The 21,738-nt window shown below is 37.7% G+C and overlaps 1 pseudogene; it reads right to left on the bottom strand.

Annotated features, from left to right (window-relative positions):
* LOC113759974 overlaps positions 1 to 21,738 on the bottom strand; it is an 86,609-nt pseudogene that overhangs the window by 27,148 nt on the left and 37,723 nt on the right.

The following is a 21,738-nucleotide window of genomic DNA, read 5'->3' as shown; positions in this document are numbered from 1 at the left end:
GTTTCTTGAAACTAATCTTGAAGTCTTGAAACTTTGATACATGTCTTGATAATTATTGGAGGATTGAAGGAGAACATTGGATTGACATTAAATTCTGGAATTCTACCCAAAAAAAACAGCCGAGTAATTGTGTGTTCTTAGAGTCAAAAAAAAAAAAAAAAAAAAAAAAAAAAACAAACAGAAAAAGGAAAAGAGAAAAGGCATTCGGGTAGCAAACAACAAAGAAGGAAGCCGCACTTTTATTTGCCAAATTCTGTCTTGTTGCACTTGTTCAACAAAACCAGAAAATTACATCAAGAAAAGACTACTCAAAAGTTTTGACCAACCTCCTTTTGAAAATCTTGCACACCTTGAGCCTTTGATCACTTGTATCACCCGTTGAGTTTTTTGAGGATCTTGACCATCTTGATTCTTGAAGATTTGCACCTCCCTACGTATAAACAGTTTCTTGTACGTCCTTGCATCCATACGGGGCTTTCTTGGCTTAGGAGTAAACCTCTTGGGAGTTTCTTGAGCAGGCCGCTTGGGGTATTCTTGGGTGACGTTGCTTGTGTCATCTTGTGAAGCCATTGTTTAGCACCAAGCGTCAAAACTGTCCTTGTGTGGAGCAAAGAGGGGAGGGCCGAATTGTTGTTCTTGAGGGAGAGTAAGGGACGAAAATTTTGAGGGGATTTAAGAAGAGGCAATTCTGGAAAATTTTGGGGTTAGGAAGCTACCAAATCTGGAAAAATTTTTAGGAAATTCCAGCCGACTTTGAGGGGAATTTAAAAAGACAAGAAATCTGGAATTTTTTTCGTGAAAGCTATTCTGATTTGATAAGGTAACAAATCTGGAAATTTTCAGCGGTTAGGAAGCTACCAAATTCTGTTTTGCAGCCGACTTTGGAAGGTTTAAAAGGAGCAGAAATCTGGAAATTTTTTTAGCTACCAAATTCTGATTTGTTATAGCCGACTTTAGGAAGGTTTTTGGAGAGGGAATCTGGAAAAATTTTGGTAACAATTCTGTTTGGTTAGCCGACTTTAAGGAAATTTCCAAATAAGTCCAACACCTAACTTGTTTCCAAAAATCAATTGGGCAATTAAGTAAAGCACTTGGGAACTCCATCATCGTACTTGGACTTTCTTTTTCTTTGTACATCAATTTTTTCCTCTTCCATTCCTTATTCATTACTTGAGCTTTCCATTTCTACTTTTTGTTTCCTTGTTCCTTTGATACAATTGGGAGCTATATTGATTAAAGTTTGATTGAACTTCCTTGAGAAAATTTCTGATTTCTTCAAAGGAAACAAACAAGTGGTTTGAGAAGTGAATTGGTGAGAGCATTAGAGTGCCATACACACTTGAGTGAAAACACGAGAGGAGTGAAACACGTAAGGGAGCGAGTGAGGACTGTTCTACTAATTTTTTGTTGAGTTTTGCAGGTAATAAAAGTATGAGACAAACGAATGCTCAACTGGAGCTTCACCATCTTGTGCCTAAAGGAGTACATACTGTGGCATTGCGTGAGATAACTGAGCAATTGGAAATCATCAAACCTCAAAAAAATGATTGGTTTTATACACGTTGCCATATCAAGGATAAAGTTTGCAGCTTAGCCATTGATAAGGGTTGTGAAGTTAATCTCGCAAGTACTGTCTTGGTTGAGAAATTGAATCTTCCAACCATTGATCATCTTCGACCTTACAAGTTGCAAAGTGATAGTGGTGATATTTGGATTACTAAGCACACACTTGTTCCTTTTCGTATTGGTCAATACGTGGATGAGGTGTTGTGTGATGTGGTTCCCATTCAAGTGACGCATGTGCTGTTGGGACAATGGTGGATGTTTAATCGAGAAGTCAAATATGATGGATATACTAATAAGTATTCCTTCACATTTAATGGCCGTCGTACCAGGCTTGTGTCGCTTAACTCTAAGCAACTTTGTATTGATCTAGCATACATGAAGAGTGAGCATGAGCGTTATAGTATGAAGAAAGAGCTGGAGGAGAGAATTGTGACTGAAGAGGTAAAATTCGAGGGAGTTGAAAAGGAGAAAGAGGTTGAGAATAATGAGGGGAAAAAGTCAGCTACTGAGCATGAACAAGAGATTAAAAATTCTAAGAGTAAGCTGATTGTGAGAAAGGATGTGAGATCATATGTTTTTTCTAACGATCTTGACTCTACTTTGTTTAGTGTTTCTACTTTTATGCAGGTTAAGCAAGGAAAAATTGAGTTGATCTTGGCATGTTCTATGCCTAAATCCATTGGTGAATATCAAACTTTTCATGGAGTTTGCACCTTAAGTGTTGTCTCTCTTTGTCATCCACTGATATTCAACGTCAACCATGAGCCTGATTTGCTTGTTGGGAGGAATAATGAAGTTTCAAAGGGAGTTTCTACACTTGAAACTTGTTATACATTTCCTTCTTATTTTGTTGGTGACAATCCTTTCCTCATTGGTCCAAATTCTGATTCCTTACAACCTGATTTTATTCTTCAATTTGAAGGTTCAGAAGCTGCCTATCTCGATCTTACTCCATTTGTGCAAGATAGGCCATACCAACAACAACTTGCAATGAATTTTGTAACTTTGCAAAATCATGTCCGGGACTTTTCTAACCTGATTGAGCATCACTATGAAGATCCTTATCTTGTGAATGTGAATGGTAAGCTATCAAGTGATTTTATACCTACAAATGCTAATCGTGTGATTTATTGTGTAGGTCCAAATTCGACCATTCATGACACAGGACTGATTAGAGAGCTTTGGAGTGGTTGGAGTCAAGCCTTGAGTTTTCCATGGCAGATTGTGAGCATTTTCAAGCTAACCAAGAGACATGTGCACCGAATTACAATAATCATGACGTATGCAAGTATCATCCATTCTAAGAGAGCCAATATGTGGAGATTTGAAGTTTGATACAGCCAACTCTTGTAGTACCATTCATTTCCAAACACGATTTGAGGACAAATCTTTTTTTTAAGAGGGGGGGAATGATACGAAATATGGGCCGCTTATGGGCCATGTTTTGGGCTGCAAGAGATTGAATCTTTTAGTAATAGTTAGTAGTTTATTTTCTAGATTTCTATTTTATTTGCTAGGAATAAATTCGGTCCAAGACCTCATGTTGAGTTGGATCCGATTTATAGAGTCTAGGCTCACTATAACTTAAGTTGGTTAATTAGCTTTTATTGGGTTATGTTGGGCCAGCTTAAAGCCTTCATTGGATCGATTATAAGCTGACCATTAGATAGTGGATTTGAGTAGTGGAATCGGGCCAAAGGCCTAGCCTAGCCGAGTTAGGGTTTTCAAGTCACTTTAGGTTTTCAAGTTGTAAGGCTATATATAGCCTAGGTTTTCATTCAATAAGGAGGAGTTCAGATTTTATAAAATATATGTGAGTTATTTCACTCTCTCTTGCCTCAAGAGAATTTCCTTTGAATACTTGAGAATTAATCTCAAGCTGTTCATTGAACTTATCAATCAAGTAGTCTCCTTGATTGTGGCGTTCGTCTATCCATACTTTTGGTTCACTAAATTTGCTAGTCGTGGGTTAAGGAATCTCCTTAGTTCGTGGCTCGTGATTCTAGAAGGGTCAAAGTTCCGCCAATCATCCCAACTTGGTGTTCGTCTAGATCCGTCTCACATCAGGACCCCTTCGCACGTTAGATCATGATTGTGTGATCACTTCATCTCACGCATATCTTTGTTTTTTAGGGCCTCTTTCACCATATTGCATGACTCTTTTCTTATATACGTATACCCTTTCCCCCATATTCTCCTTTATATGTATATTACTTGTCCCTTTTGTATGAAACATGACATTAGACTTGCATCTCATATAAGCATTAGAGCTAGGTTAATTCATTTGCTTGATTAGATTAGAGAAAGCCCCTCGAATATGGGATATGGACGAGTTTGGCTTTTCTAGTCTTAGCACGCTCGTATTCCCTCTATTAAAAGGGAAAATTGAGTCACGAACATTAGTCCCCCGTACCCGACATGATGCATTCCTTTAAGACATGTATATTTCTATAATTATTTTATCCTTTTCCTCTTCTTAGAGTCTCATATTTTTGCATTATTCGTGACCTCTCTAAAGGATCATTATTGGGCATCACAATTAATGTGATTGGCACCATTCAAGCTTTGAAAAGAAATTTTACCCCCCGATGCCCCCCTAGGTCTAGGGTTTGCATTCATATAGTGCGTCCAAATGTGATAAATCTTTAGGTTAAAACAAGAAAATCTTTAACTAAATCACGCAACTAGCCTTGGCTAGGTCGAAAGGGTGCCTCGGATTTTTATCCTTGCCTTCCTTTTCTTCAAATGTGACTCCCGAACCTTTTTCTTTGATTTTCGTAGACTAGGAGTCGTTTAAAAGGGGTTTTTTCTACTTTTTCCTTTGAAATTTCATTTTTAGGTGACTTGGTACACCTTAACTCAATACCAAGTGGTGACTCCGATTTTTATTTCAAAACCCCTTTTAAGCTACATTTTGGGTCAAATCGTCGCATTTTCAAGTCCCATTTAGACCCATGTCTTTCCATTTTCTTTTTAAATCACAAATTCATTTTCCAACCAAAAATTGAATCAAAATTCACTTTTTAAACCATTTATTTGCCTTATAAAAAATGGGGCGCGACAGTTGTCTTCCTTCATTGGTTACAAGGTGAGTAGTTAAGGAACCTTTCTTTTGTGCCTAAGAATGTTAAATTTGTGGCTTGTAGTAGTATAAGAGATGATTTTGTGGGCTATTGCATGATTTTGGTTGAGATTGGTGAGTTTTTTTTATTTAATCATGATTTTTCTGTTTTTATATGTTTAAGATTGCTTGGCCATGGATGATGGTTGGGAATGTTTTAGAATGAAGCTAGAGTGCATCAAATGTGGCTATTTGCGGAAAATTTCCGCTTTGAAAGGAAATTTCGGAATTAGGGTTTCAATTTAACCCCATTCTGTCCGGTACTGTTTCCCCTAGTTATAGGATGAATTAGCCTTGGGTTAAAACATGAAAGTTGTAGAGAATGCTATTTTATAGTTGCCTGAAAAATTTTAGCTCAATCGGAGCAGCGTAGCCTGTGAAAAGACCGAAATACTCCTGTTGCCCTGTTTCTGTCCGAAACTGCTAATCCGCTTCTGTAATTGGTTAGTTTGACTGGGAATAATACTGATTTGGTTGTTGATGTCTTCTTAATAAATATAGCCTGGTATCTTATCTTTCGGATGGATTTGGAATCACTTGAATTGGGCTTTGGTAGCCTGATTTATGGTTATTTAACCAGAATGCGGTTCGCTAACCTGTTTATGCAGTTCTAGTTTGGTACATTGAAATTTTGACCTAGTTGCACTACAAACTGGACTGAGTGGCCTTCTTCAACATTTTAGCCCTTTCTGTTAGCTTCGAAACGGTGTATATTGTACCTCCATCTGGTAATCGTAGTGCCGGTTGTGTCCAATACGCTAAATGACGTCAAAACTATTTTTGGGTTTTAGGGCTTAACTTTTATTTCCGGATTTTCCCTAGCTTACTTTGGTACTTATACGTTCTAATGGAGCCTTATTTTTGGTAGTATGTGGATTTGGTTTATGACTCGTATTCGAGTCTCATTGTGCTTGTTTGACTGTTTTAGGGCGTGACGGTGGTTCAAGACGCTCTTTGGGCAGAAGTGTATGAAATATCATTTACTTGCTTGGTGAGTGTACTACTCACTTGTTTGTTACTATGTGGCTTTGCTATACTTGAAATTGATGCTTTGAATGTTACTTGCACCATGGAAATGGATTAAAGCGAGGGTGTACTTGACCACTCTCACTCTTTATGTCCTCTATACGACTGTTTACTGTATTACTTGATGGTATATGAATACACCGGATTTGGTGTCGTTTGGACGAGTATCCAACAACCATTACTGTTACTACTGAGCTCAACCCCATTGGTAGTCGATTGAATCGAGCCGGCGAGGGCTTGGTCGTGAAAATTGATGAGCCATGGGGACTGTTATATGGAATCTTGTAGTATGAGACTCTCGATTCCGATATACTCGAGTATTACCAAATTTCTACTGTTTGGAGTTCGGGCCCGGTAGGGGGATGTTGGGTGGAAGGAATGGAAGTAAAGTGGAGTCTACGTTTGGTTACTCCTTAAACATTGACGGAGGGTCAATGAGATCCGATCAAGTATGCAAGCGAGGAAAGGGGCTCTTGAGAGCCGTCCGTATCCTTTTACCAATTCTCTTGATGTGTGCTTTTGGCTTACTTCCTAGTAGATGAATTGGAATGAAAAGCTTTATGCTTATATGAACTTTGTTGCTTGAGTGATAGTATCTCACTGGGCGTAAGCTCACTCTATTCCTTTTATTTTCCTTACAGGAATTGAATACTTTTGGAATGGCTTTGATAGTTGGTTGCCGAGTTGAGCTAGTTGTGAATACATTTTGAATAGCTCCTCAATGAATGAAACCCTAGTCGGTTTTAGATCCGACCTTCCTTTTGAATTGTAAATTTGCAAACCATACATGTATAAACTTGTTGGATAGCTTTTGTATGTTATTTGGCTTGTAAATATTGAATTTCAAGGTGTTTTTGCTTGAATGATATTTGGTTGGATTTTGGATGGATTAGGTTTTTAAACGGCAAAAGAAAAAAAAAATTTGGCGGGAATGGACTGGGTCGAATCCGGCCAGAAACTGGCCGGATTGTCGGCCGGATTGCCTTGGGAAAAAAAAGAATCCGGCCTTTTGCTCTCTGGCCTGTATCCGGCCAGGAATCCGGCCGGATTCTGTCGTGCCTGGCACTTTTCATATCGGCTTCAATTTTTCGTTTGTTTTATTTTGTGATTTTGGCTTGTCCGAGCGCGCTTTTACTTTCCCGGAACGCTTTCGATCACGTGTAACTGCTCGTTAGTTCTGGCGAGAGCTGGGCAGGCAGTCTGCTAACCCCTTTGGTTCGCCTTAGGGGAAAGTGGGGCTATCACAATAAGACATTACCCCTAGCTCATTGACCTCGATCGGACGCAAGCATCGGACGTCTGATAGAATCTTTCAAACTCTTTATCTGCTATCGGACGGAAGTACCGGACGTCAGATAGGATCCTTCAAACTCGACAAAAGCTGTTGGACGCTCACAAAGACAATACCGGACATCCGATAGAATTGAAGAAAATTTCTCAAACTCACTGCCTACTGTCGAACGCAAAAAAAGGAGTACCGGACGTCCAACACTCCCAACGGCTAGTTGACTCTTCAACTATTTTCTATCCGTTGGAAGCATTAATGAAGCACTTTCTTGGTCTCCTATAAATAGAACATGGTCAGAAACTCCAAATAACTTTTGCACAATGAAGATACAAAAGATCTAGAGTGATTTTAATGAGAAAATACTCTTCAAGAAAGATTTGTAGTTTTGGTGGTGTGAAGTTCGTTGTAAACTTTTCATTTGTGAGTGAATATTTCAATAGTGTAGCTCTGTGAGGGTTGTCCTGAGAGATAGTAAAACTTTCTAGTTTGACCGAGTAGAACTTGGGGCAAGGAGGAAGTGAACCTTCCTTTGTACACAAGATTGGTTGTATTTCATCAATTTGAAGAAACTTGTTCTATAAATTGATCTACAAGCTCAAGAGGAGTTTGGTAGTCAATTGGTTTGCAATTCTTCCCTTCTTATTTACTTATTGTTATCTTGTGATCTTTAAATTGCTGATCTCTTCTACTCCCAAGCAATCTTACTTTTTTACTAATTGTTTCATTGTGTGGTCACCTAGAAAAGAGGGTAAATTTCATATTGAACAAAAAGGTGTCTATAACTTGATTAGTTTTTATAATCAACCTAATTCACCCCCCTCTTAGGTTGTCTTCGATCCTTACACAATCCCTTTCTATCATTCTTTATACATACAATACATGACAAGTACAAATATTCACCTGCAAAATTCTCCAATATATCCTCATTCTGAATTGATTTTGGCTTAATATACTTGTGGTCAATCAAATGTGAAGACCCAAATATGAAAGGTAAAATGCGATAGTCATTGAGCCCCAATACTCCATGGGATCTTGCAGATTTAAGAGAATACGTCAATTGCAATTTCTGAATCAACTCCAAGTGCTTCACAAAAACCTGGGAAACCAGTGCTTGATTATCTTCTTCTTTAACAATTTGCAATCTTGCTAAGCAGTACAACCATGCTACAAACTTGGTTTCATGGCCCATTCATCTCAAGACACAAAAAGGAAAATACAAAAGCTAATGAAAACAAAGCCATTTCAAGCAAAAGTAGTTATGAGATTCCCAAACAGAAGGATACAAAGATAGAGAATGGTGAATAAAGGAGAAAACAGAACCAACTATGTTCATCAACTGCAATGCAATTGCTTGCAAAATCAACAAAACCCCAGTTTTATGGTGTTTCCACTGTTTGGATTAAGGTTAAAAGTTAGGCAGGCATATTCCCTGGTATTTTCATATGTTAGGAAGGATGCCCAATTGTGTTGAAGAGCTAAACCGAGATCAGGACCAAAGCATTCAAAAAGCCTTAGCAAGCAAGTATAATGATACGAAACAAGAAAAACAAGTTTCACAGCCAAATGTAACACACTAGACTGCCTGGGCACTGTCTAAAAGATGCATACAGTTTCTAAACACCAAACCTATCAACATGCTTAAAGACAAACTCAGTAACCAAAAAAAGGAATAGCCTCTCTATTCTTTTCGAATATGTCCTTTGTTATTCTTGGTTTTGATGATCACAAAGGTCTTTGAAATATTTATCTAACTCTCTTCAAATATAAGTGTTTTGCCTATCAAAGAATCAGGTACGAATATGTCATGAAATGAAAATCAACCAAAAGGAGAAGCAAAAACAGGACACCCATGTCGGACGTCCAATGGAATCTGTCGGACGTCCGAAAGGATGAAGAACATCAGGAAGGAGTTTCTGTCGGACGTACATCGATCGTGTCGGACGTCCTAAAAATTCCACAAAGTTTTGATGACTCTCTGCCAAGACTCTGTCGGACGCTCGCTAGGAAGCATCGGACGTCCTGAAGGATCGGACGCATGCTTCGGACGAACATCAATCTCATCGGACGTCCTAAAAATTCCTCAAAAATTTGATAACTCTCTGGACGGCGTTCGGACACTGAAGCTCGGACGATAAAATTCCATCGGACATCCGAACAACAACTTGACTATTTTTCGGACGATGGGTTCGGACGATGACTAAGCCGTCGGACGTCCGACAGCCCCAACGGCTAGCTGACTCTTCATATGCCTTCTATCCGTTGGAAGTATTAATGAAGCCCATCTTTGGTTCCCTTCAAATACAAACGACTCTGAATCAGATAGGAACTTTTGCACACTTTGTTTACAAGATCTCATGAGATATTTTAGCTAGAAAATAGTCTCCAAAGCTAGATTTGTTCTCCAAGTGGTGTGAATTTCTTGTGAGCTTTTCTCTTGTGGTTGAAAGTTTCATTAGTGTAGCTTTGTTGAGGGTTATCTGAGTGATTGTAAAACTTCTTAGCTTGACTAAGTGAGGCTTAGGGCAAGGAGGAAGTGTCCCTCCATTGTACATCTAGTTGATCATCTTTCATCAAAGAGAAGTTGCTCAACCTAGTGATTGGTCTTCAAGTTTGAGGAAAGCTTGGTAGACAATCGGTTTGATATTCTATCTTATTCTTTTTGTTTAATAAAATTCTCATTGCTTATCTATACTTGTTTTTCGAATCAATATTGCTCTCTTCTTCTAATCTACTTGATTGATTATTACTAGAAAAGAAGGTAAATTTTTATTAAGCAAAAATTGCATAAATTTGATTAAGATTTTAATCAACCTAATTCACCCCCCTCTTAGGTTGTCTTTGGGCCTTACAATTGGTATCAGAGCTTGGTCTCCTAGAGATTAAGCTCAAACGGCTTGGAGTAAAGATGACAACCTGTCATGCTATGTTTGTTGAGGGGCAATCTGTTACTAGGCCTCCCATGTTTAGTGGCTCCAATTATGTTAGTTGGAAAGAAAGGATGATTATCTTTATGCAATCTATTGATATTGAGCTATGGTTTATTGTGAGTGAAGGACCGCATGAAGCTAACTTTCTTGATGCAGATACAGGGTTGCTTCGGCCAAAAATGAGAGCTGAAATGAATGCTCAAGATAGGACTAACCTCACATTGAATGCCAAGGCCATGAATGTTCTTTATAGTGCCTTAGATTCAAATGAATCAATTAGAGTGAAAGGCTGTAAATCGGCCAAAGAAATGTGGGATAAGTTAAGAGAAATCCATGAGGGTGGTGACAACGTGAGAGAACAGAAAAAGGCTATCTTGGTCACAAAATATGAATCATTTAAAATTGAACCTCTTGAGGATATTGACAAAATGTATTGCAGGTTCAATGACTTGATCAAAGATCTCGAGGTGTTGGACAAAGAGTATACCTTGGGAGAGAAGAACAGAAAAATTCTCAATGCATTGGGGAAAGAATGGGAAAATAAAGTGACTGCAATTGAGGAAGCTAAGGATTTAAATTCTGTGCCTATTGAATCTCTCATTAACTCACTAACCTCTTATGAGTTGAAACTGAAATCTAAAGTGCAGGAGGAAGAGGATGCTAGAGCAAAGAGAAATATTGCTCTAAAGACTACTCAAAGTGAAGATGATCCAGCTCACTTGGATGATGAAGACTCGGATGGTGATGATAATGATCTTGCTCTCATCACAAGAGGTTTCAAGAGAATCCTGAATAAAAGGAAGTTTAGAAAGGGAGGACCTAGCAATCAATTTCAAAATTATTCATCAAATGCAAGGAACAAAGGAAAACAAGAATTCAACAAGAAGCTAGTGGACAAATGCTATGAATGTGGACAGCCTGGACACTATGCAAACGAATGCCCAATGAAGAAAATGAAAGATGGGAAAGCTGATCGAAAGCCAAGATTCAACAACTTCCAGATTACTTGGAATGAATGCAACTCTGAAGGGGAAGTTGAAGAAGAGGAAGAATCAGCTCAAATGGCCTTCATGGCTATTGGAGATAATGAGGTAACTTCCATACACTCTCAATCTGAAAGTGATGATGAAGAAGATGATGATCTTGAATCCTTTGTTGAAAAGCTGCATAATGCCTTGAAGGAATCTTATGATAAAAACAAGCAGCTAAAACAGAAAATTACTTTTCTCATTCATGAAAATACAAGTCTTCTTCAACAAAATAAGCAACTAAAGATTGACAATGATTGTCTTGTAAGAGCCGGATTTAATGTTCAAAATGAGCTTGATAGAAAGACAAATATTTGTAGAATGCTGAAGGAAAGACATGGTGATTTGAAGAAAAGAATGGACAACTTGGATGAGACTTTGAAAGCAAGAAAACAAGATTTTCTCAAAAAGAACATGTCATCTATCTTTCTTACTGCTCATCAAAGAACATTAGCAGGCAACAAAAATGCACATGGTTTCATTACATATAGAAGAAATGGATTGAGATATGTCAAACCAGTACATGTTAAGGACTCTTCCATTATGTGTGATTTTTGTTGTCAAAAAGGGCATTTGAAAGGAGATTGCTATGTGAAAAGAAATCTGAACAGAGGGATGAAATGCATGTGGTTAGTGAGATACAATGCTAACTATTGTGGACCCAAAAATTAAAAAGGGTACCAAACATTTTTCTCTTTTCAGGAAAAAGGCTCAATCAAGTCCAAATGGTTTATTGATAGCGGCTGCTCAAGGCATATGACCGGTGATCCCTCCTTGTTCATAAAGCTAAAATCAAAATCAAGTGGAAAGGTGACATTCGGTGATGATGTGAAAGCTAAGACAATTGGAATAGGTGATGTTGGTAAGAATGGTGAAACTTTTGTTCATAATGTGCTCTTAGTTGATAACTTAGGTTATAACTTGCTTAGTGTTAGTCAATTGTGTGATAAAGACTTGAATGTGTTGTTCAAAAAGCATGAATGCATTGTGCTTGATTCCAAATATAATGTTATGTTTAAAGGTAAGAGGTTTAACGACATATATATTGTGGTTCTTGATAAAATTGATTCTTCTAGCTTCAAATGTCTTAAAGCTTCAAATGAAGACCCTTGGTTGTGGCATAGGAGACTTTGTCATTTTAACATGGAATTACTAAAGTAAATTTCAAAAAAGGAGCTGGTTAGAGGCTTGCCTAAAATCAGTTTTGAAAAGGATAAAATTTGTGATGCATGTCAATTTGGAAAGCAAACAAAAGTTTCTTTTAAACCAAAGAAATGTGTATCTACTTCCAAACCTTTAGAACTCTTGCATCTTGACTTATTTGGTCCTACTCAAATCACTAGCTTGGGAGGTAAGAAATACTGCTTTGTGATTGTGGATGATTATTCTAGATATACTTGGGTGATATTTCTTGCTCATAAGGATGATGCCTTCAAAAATTTCACTTCATTGTTTGCTAAAGTACAAAATCTGCTTGGCTTAAAAATTGTTAGGATTAGAAGTGATAATGGAACGGAATTCAAGTATTGTGGTTTTCCAGATTTCTGTGATCATAATGGCATAACACATGAGTTTTCAATTGCAAGAACTCCACAACAAAATGGTGTTGTAGAAAGGAAAAATAGGACACTACAAGAGGCTGCTAGAACTATGTTAAGTGAATGTAGTTTGCCAAAATACCTTTGGGCTGAAGCGGTAAACACTGCATGTTATGTGATGAACAGAATCCTTTTGAGACCCATTTTGAATAAAACATCTTATGAACTTATTTTTGATAAGAAACCTACGGTTGGATATTTCAAAGTCTTTGGTTGTAAATGTTTTATTTTAAATTTAAAGGAGCATCTTGGTAAGTTTGAGAAAAAATCTGACGAAGGAATATTTTTGGGATATTGTGAGAACAAAAGAGGATATAGAGTCTTTAATAGAAGGACTCTTGTGATTGAAGATGCCATACACATAACATTTGATGAAACTAATGATGATAATTCCAAAAGTTCGTGTGAGGATGATGATGTAGGTGTTCGTGAAGAAATGGAAAAGCTGAAAATTGGTGATGAAGGAATATCTAAACCAGCAGCAATGGAAATGATGGATGAAGCTCATAATGATCAAGAAAAGGGTGATGAAGATGAGAATGATGATTCAGTCAAAGACCTTCCCAAGGCTTGGAAATTTAGCCAAAATCATCCAAAAGATCTTATTATTGGTGATCCATCCGAGAAGGTAAACACTCGTTCCTCATCTAAGAAATTGTTGAACAATTTTGCTTTAGTTTCTCTTTTTGAACCCAAAAACATCAATGATGCTTTAAAGGATGATAACTGGATTTTGGCTATGCAAGAGGAGCTTAATCAATTTGAGAGAAATAAAGTTTGGACACTTGTTGATAGACCTCAAAATCAACCTATCATTGGTACAAAGTGGATATTCAGAAATAAATTGGATGATAAAGGTGCTGTTGTAAGAAATAAAGCCAGATTAGTTGCTAAAGGATATGCACAAGAAGAAGGAATTGATTTTGATGAAACATTTGCTCCCGTAGCAAGATTAGAATCTATTAGAATGCTTCTTGCTTTTGCTTGTTTCAAGGGTTTCAAATTGTTTCAAATGGATGTGAAAAGTGCCTTTTTAAATGCTTTTATTGATCAAGAAGTATATGTGGATCAACCCCCCGGTTTTGAAAATACAAAATTTCCAAGTCATGTGTTTAAACTATCTAAAGCATTATATGGTTTAAAACAGGCTCCAAGAGCTTGGTATGAAAGATTAAGTGGTTTCTTGATTGAAAATGGTTTCAAAAGAGGTATTGTGGACACCACACTTTTTACTAAGCAAGTGTTAAATGACCTTCTTATTGTGCAAATATATGTTGATGATATTATTTTTGGTGCTACTAATGAGTATCTATGCAAGGATTTTTCCACCACTATGCAAAGTGAATTTGAAATGAGTATGATGGGAGAATTAAATTTCTTCCTTGGACTTCAAATACATCAAGCCCTTGAGGGAATTTTTATAAATCAAGCAAAGTATACCAAGGAATTGCTGAAAAAGTTTGGCATGGAGGACTCAAAGCAAGTTGGAACTCCTATGTGCACTTCTACAAAACTTGACAAAGATGAAGAAGGTAATCATGTGGATGAAAAGCACTATAGAGGTATGATCGGAAGCTTACTCTATTTGACCGCAAGCAGACCTGATATTATGTTTGCTGTTTGCTTGTGTGCTAGATTTCAATCGTGTCCAAAAGAATCACATTTAAATGCTGTTAAAAGAATTTTTAGGTATTTGAAAGGTACATTAGATTATGGTATTTGGTATGCTAGATCTTGTGAATTTGCTTTATATGGATATTCGGATGCGGATTTTGGTGGTTGTCGTGTTGACAGAAAAAGTACTAGTGGAACTTGTCACTTTCTTGGTAACTGCTTAGTCTCTTGGTTTAGCAAAAAGCAAAATGCAATATCTTTGTCTACAACCGAAGCGGAATATATTGCCGCTAGTGCATGTTGTGCTCAACTTTTATGGATGAAGCATACCTTGAATGATTTTGGATTGTTATATGACTGCATGCCTATATTCTGTGATAACACTAGTGCTATTAATTTGACCAAAAATCCAATTCAACATTCTAGGACAAAGCATATAGATATAAAGCACCATTTTATTCGAGACCTTGTTCAAAAAGGTGAAATTTGTGTAAATTATGTTTGTTCTAAAGATCAATATGTTGATATTTTTACCAAAGCTTTGCCATTAGATCAGTTCACTCATCTAAGATCAAAATTGGGAATAATCGAAAAATCATCTTAAAATTTCTCAAAATCTTCGGACGTCCGAAAGAAGATGAACGGACGTCCGATAATGTTCTTCAGCTATTTTTTCCAGAAAACACCTGTTCGGACGAAGCTGTCGGACATACGACTTCGTTCGGCCGTCCGACAGTGCAACGGATCACTTTTTAAAACAACTTTCTCCCTCATTTGCTTCAAACTCTTTTTTCTTCTATTTCCTCTCGGACGAAAACTCTCTCATTTCTCACTCTCAAATTCATACCATTCTGACGCTCTCATTCCCAAATTGACTCAAGCAAAACTTTTCCTGATTGATTGCGATTCATTTCTCCTGATTATTTCATCGAATCGCACAATATTTCGTAAATTCCCAAATTTCCCTCAAAACCCTACTTTCTCATAACCGCTCTGTCAAATCTTGTTCAAGGATTTTTTGTCCCAAAATTTCTGTGCGACTCACTTCCCTACTACTGTGTGCATCATTTGCATCCTTCATTCCACACATTTCGCACAATGGTAAATCTAAGAGGAGGAAAGGTTACTGCCGGACGCAAGCATCCACTCAGGGATGAGGATGAGGATCTTCCTACGGTCAAACGCTCATCCAAACGCTTCAAAAGAGGAGCCATAAAGGGTCAAATGTCACGGCCTACTCCACAACCCACCTCTCAGCCTGCATCTGGACAGGGAACCTCTTCTCAACCGCCTCCAAAATCAGCCCCACTCCCTACATTTTTTGATGATGCTGCAAAAGACAAACACTCCTGGATATCCCAGAAAGGTGTCATCCCTCAACGAACTGTAAACTCTTCTGAATTTCGCCACATAGGTTTAGAATCTATTCTGAGTCTATTTGCTTTCCAGAAATGGTCACATCTCGTTTCTATGCCCAATGTCTATTATCCTGAAATGCTGCATCAATTTTTTGCCAATCTTAGGAAAGGCACTGACCAAACTGAGATCATGTCCAGGGTTAATGGGGTAGACTTAATCTTTGATTCTGAAATTGTGAATTCCATTTTAAAAACTACTATTGAACCTGGATGCAAGGATAAAATTGCAAACTTCTTTTCCTATGAGGAGCACCCTACTGCTGATAATCATTTTGATGGGGCTAAAATGTTGACTTATTTTAAAAGAAGTTTTTCCTCCCCTGCTGATGCTAAACTGAATGATCTTGCTCCTGTGAATCTAATTGCCTTTTCAATCATTTCAAACCTGCTTGTACCCACTGATGGTCATAGAACTGATGCAAACAAAATGGAGTTGTATCTCTTTTACTGTTTTCGAGAAAAAATTCGTATTGATTTTGGTTTTGTCATGTGCAAGTTTTTACTTCGCTATGCCACTGATTCTCGCAGAAAACTATCTTATGGAAAGTTTCTTCAAAAGATTTTTGAGTTTTACAAAGTCCCAATTCTAGGTGTTTGTCCCAAAGAAGCATCTTCTTATGCCTTTACCAAAGGATATTTTGAAAGGAAAAATCTTGTTTTTAAAGATAATCTGTGGGCTTATAAGGGGGCATCATCTAGTGATCAGAGGTCTAAGTCTGCACATGATCCTTCATCTGTTTCACTCACTCCCATTCATCCCAGGAAGCCTGCCACTAAGGCATCTTCCTCCTCCAATGATGAAGTGATTGAGCTCCTTCGTGAACTCAAACAACATGTTTTTCTTCTAGAACATGGTCTAATGCTCACCATGTCCTCTGAGCAACAAACAGCCTTCCTAGACAAAAAGAACCTTCTTTTTTCCCCACCTGTGGTTGAGGAAGTGTCCCATGACAAAGAGCCACACCCCACTGATCCCAGCTCATCAATTCCAGACCCTGGTTCATCAACTCCTGTGACTCCTCATGGCCCTTCCACAGCAGATAAAGGCAAGGCACCAGTTGAAGAGGCTGCTGAAGCTGATGAAGAAACTGAAGAGGAGGACCTCTCCCAATATCAGCTCTCTCGAAGAACTCCTGGATCCACATAGTTCACCATTTAGGACATTTGCATTTTGTTTGTCTATTTCATGTGTTTGTGGTGGTCAACAATGGATATGTAGATGACTTCAACATTTGGTTTTGATTATGTTTATGTTTCTTTTGGTACTGTTTAATAGATGCTTAAGTATTTTGGAATGATGATTGTGTGGATGTAATGAAGTTTTTTGGTTTGCATTGATGAATGTGTGTGGATGAGATTGTTTGCCCTTTTGTGATGACAAAAAGGGGGAGATGACTTGATTGGTTGATGATTGATGATTGATGATGTTGGATTGATTAAATTTGGATTGGCTGATGGATTGAATTTGTAAAATATTGGTTTTTGGCTGCTTTATTGTCGTATTGTGGATAATTGTTTAATTCGGTTGGGCAGCCAAGTGAGGGGGAGCTTTTTCAAAATTTTTATGATTCACTAAGTAAGGGGGAGTTCTTATCTATTAAGAAAGAGGGAGTTTTTATTGCAATCATCAAATCTCATTTCAAACCTTTGTTTTGTCATCATCAAAAAGGGGGAGAATGTTATTCTTGGTTTTGATGATCACAAAGGTCTTTGAAATATTTATCTAACTCTCTTCAAATATAAGTGTTTTGCCTATCAAAGAATCAGGTACGAATATGTCATGAAATGAAAATCAACTAAAAGGAGAAGCAAAAACAGGACACCCATGTCGGACGTCCAATGGAATCTGTCGGACGTCCGAAAGGATGAAGAACATCAGGAAGGAGTTTCTGTCGGACGCACATCGATCGTGTCGGACGTCCTAAAAATTCCACAAAGTTTTGATGACTCTCTGCCAAGACTCTGTCGGACGCTCGCTAGGAAGCATCGGACGTCCTGAAGGATCGGACGCATGCTTCGGACGAACATCAATCTCATCGGACGTCCTAAAAATTCCTCGAAGATTTGATAACTCTCTGGACGGCGTTCGGACACTGAAGCTCGGACGATAAAATTCCATCGGACGTCTGAACAACAACTTGACTGTTTTTCGGATGATGGGTTCGGACGATGACTAAGCCGTCGGACGTCCGACAGCCCCAACGGCTAGCTGACTCTTCATATGCCTTCTATCCGTTGGAAGTATTAATGAAGCCCATCTTTGGTTCCCTTCAAATACAAACGACTCTGAATCAGATAGGAACTTTTGCACACTTTGTTTACAAGATCTCATGAGATATTTTAGCTAGAAAATAGTCTCCAAAGCTAGATTTGTTCTCCAAGTGGTGTGAATTTCTTGTGAGCTTTTCTCTTGTGGTTGAAAGTTTCATTAGTGTAGCTTTGTTGAGGGTTATCTGAGTGATTGTAAAACTTCTTAGCTTGACTAAGTGAGGCTTAGGGCAAGGAGGAAGTGCTCCCTCCATTGTACATCTAGTTGATCATCTTTCATCAAAGAGAAGTTGCTCAACCTAGTGATTGGTCTTCAAGTTTGAGGAAAGCTTGGTAGACAATCGGTTTGATATTCTATCTTATTCTTTTTGTTTAATAAAATTCTCATTGCTTATCTATACTTGTTTTTCGAATCAATATTGCTCTCTTCTTCTAATCTACTTGATTGATTATTACTAGAAAAGAAGGTAAATTTTTATTAAGCAAAAATTGCATAAATTTGATTAAGATTTTAATCAACCTAATTCACCCCCCCTCTTAGGTTGTCTTTGGGCCTTACATCCTTGTTCTACCTGTGGCCAAACTTAAATAATTTGTCGCTTTATCTAAGAGCCTAGTTATAGGTAAATGCTGAAACAATGCATAATCTTTCATCAATTTCTTTTAATTTATCACCCTAGGCATAGTTTAACCTTCACAGGTATGCGGTTAGTCGAAGATATTGAGCATAGTACTACCTTTTGTGATGCTATCTTCTAGTGTTTGCTACATAACCCTTCAACTATAGAGTTCTATTATGTATTGTAATTTCTGGTAGCCGAATATTTTGCTCCTTCAAGAATAACTCTTTGATAGTATTTACCTTCTACCTAACAAGTCTATAAGGGCTATAAGATAATGACTTACAGACTACTGGACTTGACCATCGTATTTTCCACTTAACTTTTACCATCATCCAATTTTCCTCTGTCTTTACAAATTTCAATTTAAGTCAATAAAATTGGAAAAGAATTTATTGATAACATCAAAAAATCTATGAGCGTAATGGAACCTCAACTTTCCTAAGATTAAATAAGAGCAAAACTCCAACCATCCAATACAATTAATAGCTTAGCAATCATACAAGTAAAAGTAAGGACCATAACCCATTGGCCCTATTGCTCCTTGTAGAACCCCGTGAAGTGGCTCTATTTATCGCTACAAGCAATTCATTTAACTTTCCAGACCAGTTCCCCAGTCCCGGGCATCCTACATTTAGCCTAGAATACACTACAAAAGATCTGACGCTAGCTCTGATACCAAACTGTGACGCCCCCACTTCTCCCTAAGGCGAACCAAAGGGTATCCGCAGGACGCCTGCCCAGCTCTCGCCAGGACTCACTACAATCCATTATTCAAAAGCTCGAAATACTTTAAGTAACTTCAATACATAATTAAAGTACTTCAAATATCTCACACTTACAATTATGCAGCTTTCAAGCTTAAATACAACCCAACGGAAAAGGGTACAATAGCCATCCGTTATAATATAATTTAAAGTCTTCAAAAGAAAACAATCTAGTACTACTCACGAGCACCCTTGGTCTCGAACCCTGTAAAAGAAATCCACAACGTGGAATGAGCTACACAGCCCAGTGAGGTTCCAAAACACTCTAGCAGTTATATTAAATCAAGTAAAGGGAGCATACCACATGTATGGTTCAAGAATTGGCATGTATAGTTCACGAGTGATTGGAGCATATCACAGGCATGGCTCAGAATTTCATGTTGACATTTTAGCATAAAACAATTATCATGATACAGGGTAAACATATACGGTAGGATATGGTATTCCAGTGGAACTCTGTCGGTCATCTGCACCTTATGACTTCCGATCCCCATGGTACGGTCTGGCCATCGCCTTATCCCTCCAGTGGTAATACTCGAGTATACCGAAACGGTTGTCCAGGGCTCCAACCTACCCGACCGAGCCCAGTCCTGGCTCGAGTAGGTCAGTAACCGAGGCAGGGCCCAAGTTCAGCTTATAGCTTACAACATGCACAGGTAACCAAGTAATTCGACAAAAATAAAATTCATCATTTGAATAGGTCGAGTGAGGTAAAGTACACACTCGCCTAACAATGATGGACAACTTCATATAACATGTGATTCATGATAATCAAGTAAGCAAGTAACCACATAGATTAGAAAACGATAAGTAAATACGGTTAACAGTAAACGGTAAACGGTTAACGGTGGTAATTACGGTTAATTGGTAGACATATGTCATTTTAATAGGTCGCCATTGGCCGTTTTCCACTTTTACCACGTAAGAGTCGGGGAGATTCACTCCAACTGACTTATGCTGCCATAGCATAATTAATCATGTAAACACATCATGTATATATGCTCTCCAAGCATTTCATATCTAGCATTTCAAGTAATCACATAAATATGCTCTTTAAGCATTTCATATCGAATAGTTCAAATATACATACTTCAGGTATTTCATGTTGAGTAATTCAAGTATACATACTTCAAGTATTTCATGTCGAGCAATTCAAGTATACCTCATTCGAATATGCATGAGTGTGGTAAATTCTTATCATATAGCACTTAACACTTAATGACCATGGGTTAAGCATGTCATAGACTTATTCCAATTACGTATTCCTATATGGAACACTCACCTATTGCAACAAGAGAGTAAATACTCAAACAAGTGTCTAGGCGTCCACTTCGAGTTCTTCTTGAAGGTTCCCTTGAGCGCCTGAGCAAATAACCATTAACTATCACTCAAAATCACTACAAATTTCTAATTATCGAGGAAGATTGTACGCTACTGCAATCTAAGGAAATCTTATGAAAATGAACCTCAATTACTCGTAAATCGAGGTTCAAGTGGAGTTTCTTAAAGTACATGAGCAATCGAGATTTCATTTTAGAAATCAAGTATAAAATGTTCGAGTAATACTGAAGGAATAAGGAGTATTTGAAAACTCCCTTCCCTTGGAAGTTCGGAAAATTTTCAAGTTTGATACGATATTTTGAAAAATCGTATCTCACATTCTATATGTCAAAAATTGGAAATTTTGGTACCATTGGAAACCTCTTTGAAAGTACTAAAAGTTCTTAGAAGGCACTTTTCCATGAATGTAAGTGAAAGGCACTCAAATTTTGGCTCAAAGTTGGTAACTTGAATTACCAAGACAGATTTAAGTTGGTTTTTGGCCAACTTTGGAAATTCGGCAAAATTCACTTGTTTTGAACTAACCTTTTAAATTTGGAAATCAATTAGTGTTGCAATCCAAGAGTATAACAAAGCAAGCGGAATGAGAAACGGAGTTTCGAGCACCAAGATATAGTAGCTCCAAGTTGCTGAAAAAGTTAAGACTGTTGGGCTATTTTCCAGGTTTGAAGACTAGATTCGAAGTATCATTTGGTCATCGAATTGGCAGTGGAAATACATCAAACTTGGTACACTAAATCTTCCATGTGTGAACAACATTTCTACCAAGTTTCATACATAAACTCTCATGGTAAGGCAGCCATTAAAACAACCAAAATTTATGAAGAGTTTCAAGGCTAAACTACCTTCTCACTTTTCTTTTGTTTACAAACTTTTTGTACCATGAAATCAGTTCCAAATCTCTCCATTATTGAAACCAAGAGTTCATAAACATCCACTGAGCAATTTAAAGACCATTGACATCCAAATTTTCGAAATAAAACTCCCCAAATCAAATTTGACCATTTGGCTAAGAGAAAACGAAAAGTTTCCAGATTCGGTGAGCGAATTTTGGGGCATCATTTGCATATCAAAATGGTCTTAGAATATCACCAAATTTTGCACAATTAAACCTCCATATGAGGACCACTCCTCTATCAAATTTCAATTGAAATTT

The sequence above is a fragment of the Coffea eugenioides genome, chromosome 2 (genome assembly GCF_003713205.1).
Source record: "Coffea eugenioides isolate CCC68of chromosome 2, Ceug_1.0, whole genome shotgun sequence".
Lineage (NCBI taxonomy): Eukaryota > Viridiplantae > Streptophyta > Magnoliopsida > Gentianales > Rubiaceae > Coffea > Coffea eugenioides.
The sequence above is the reverse complement of the archived record's forward strand: the minus strand, read 5'-3'. Positions and strand labels throughout refer to the sequence as shown.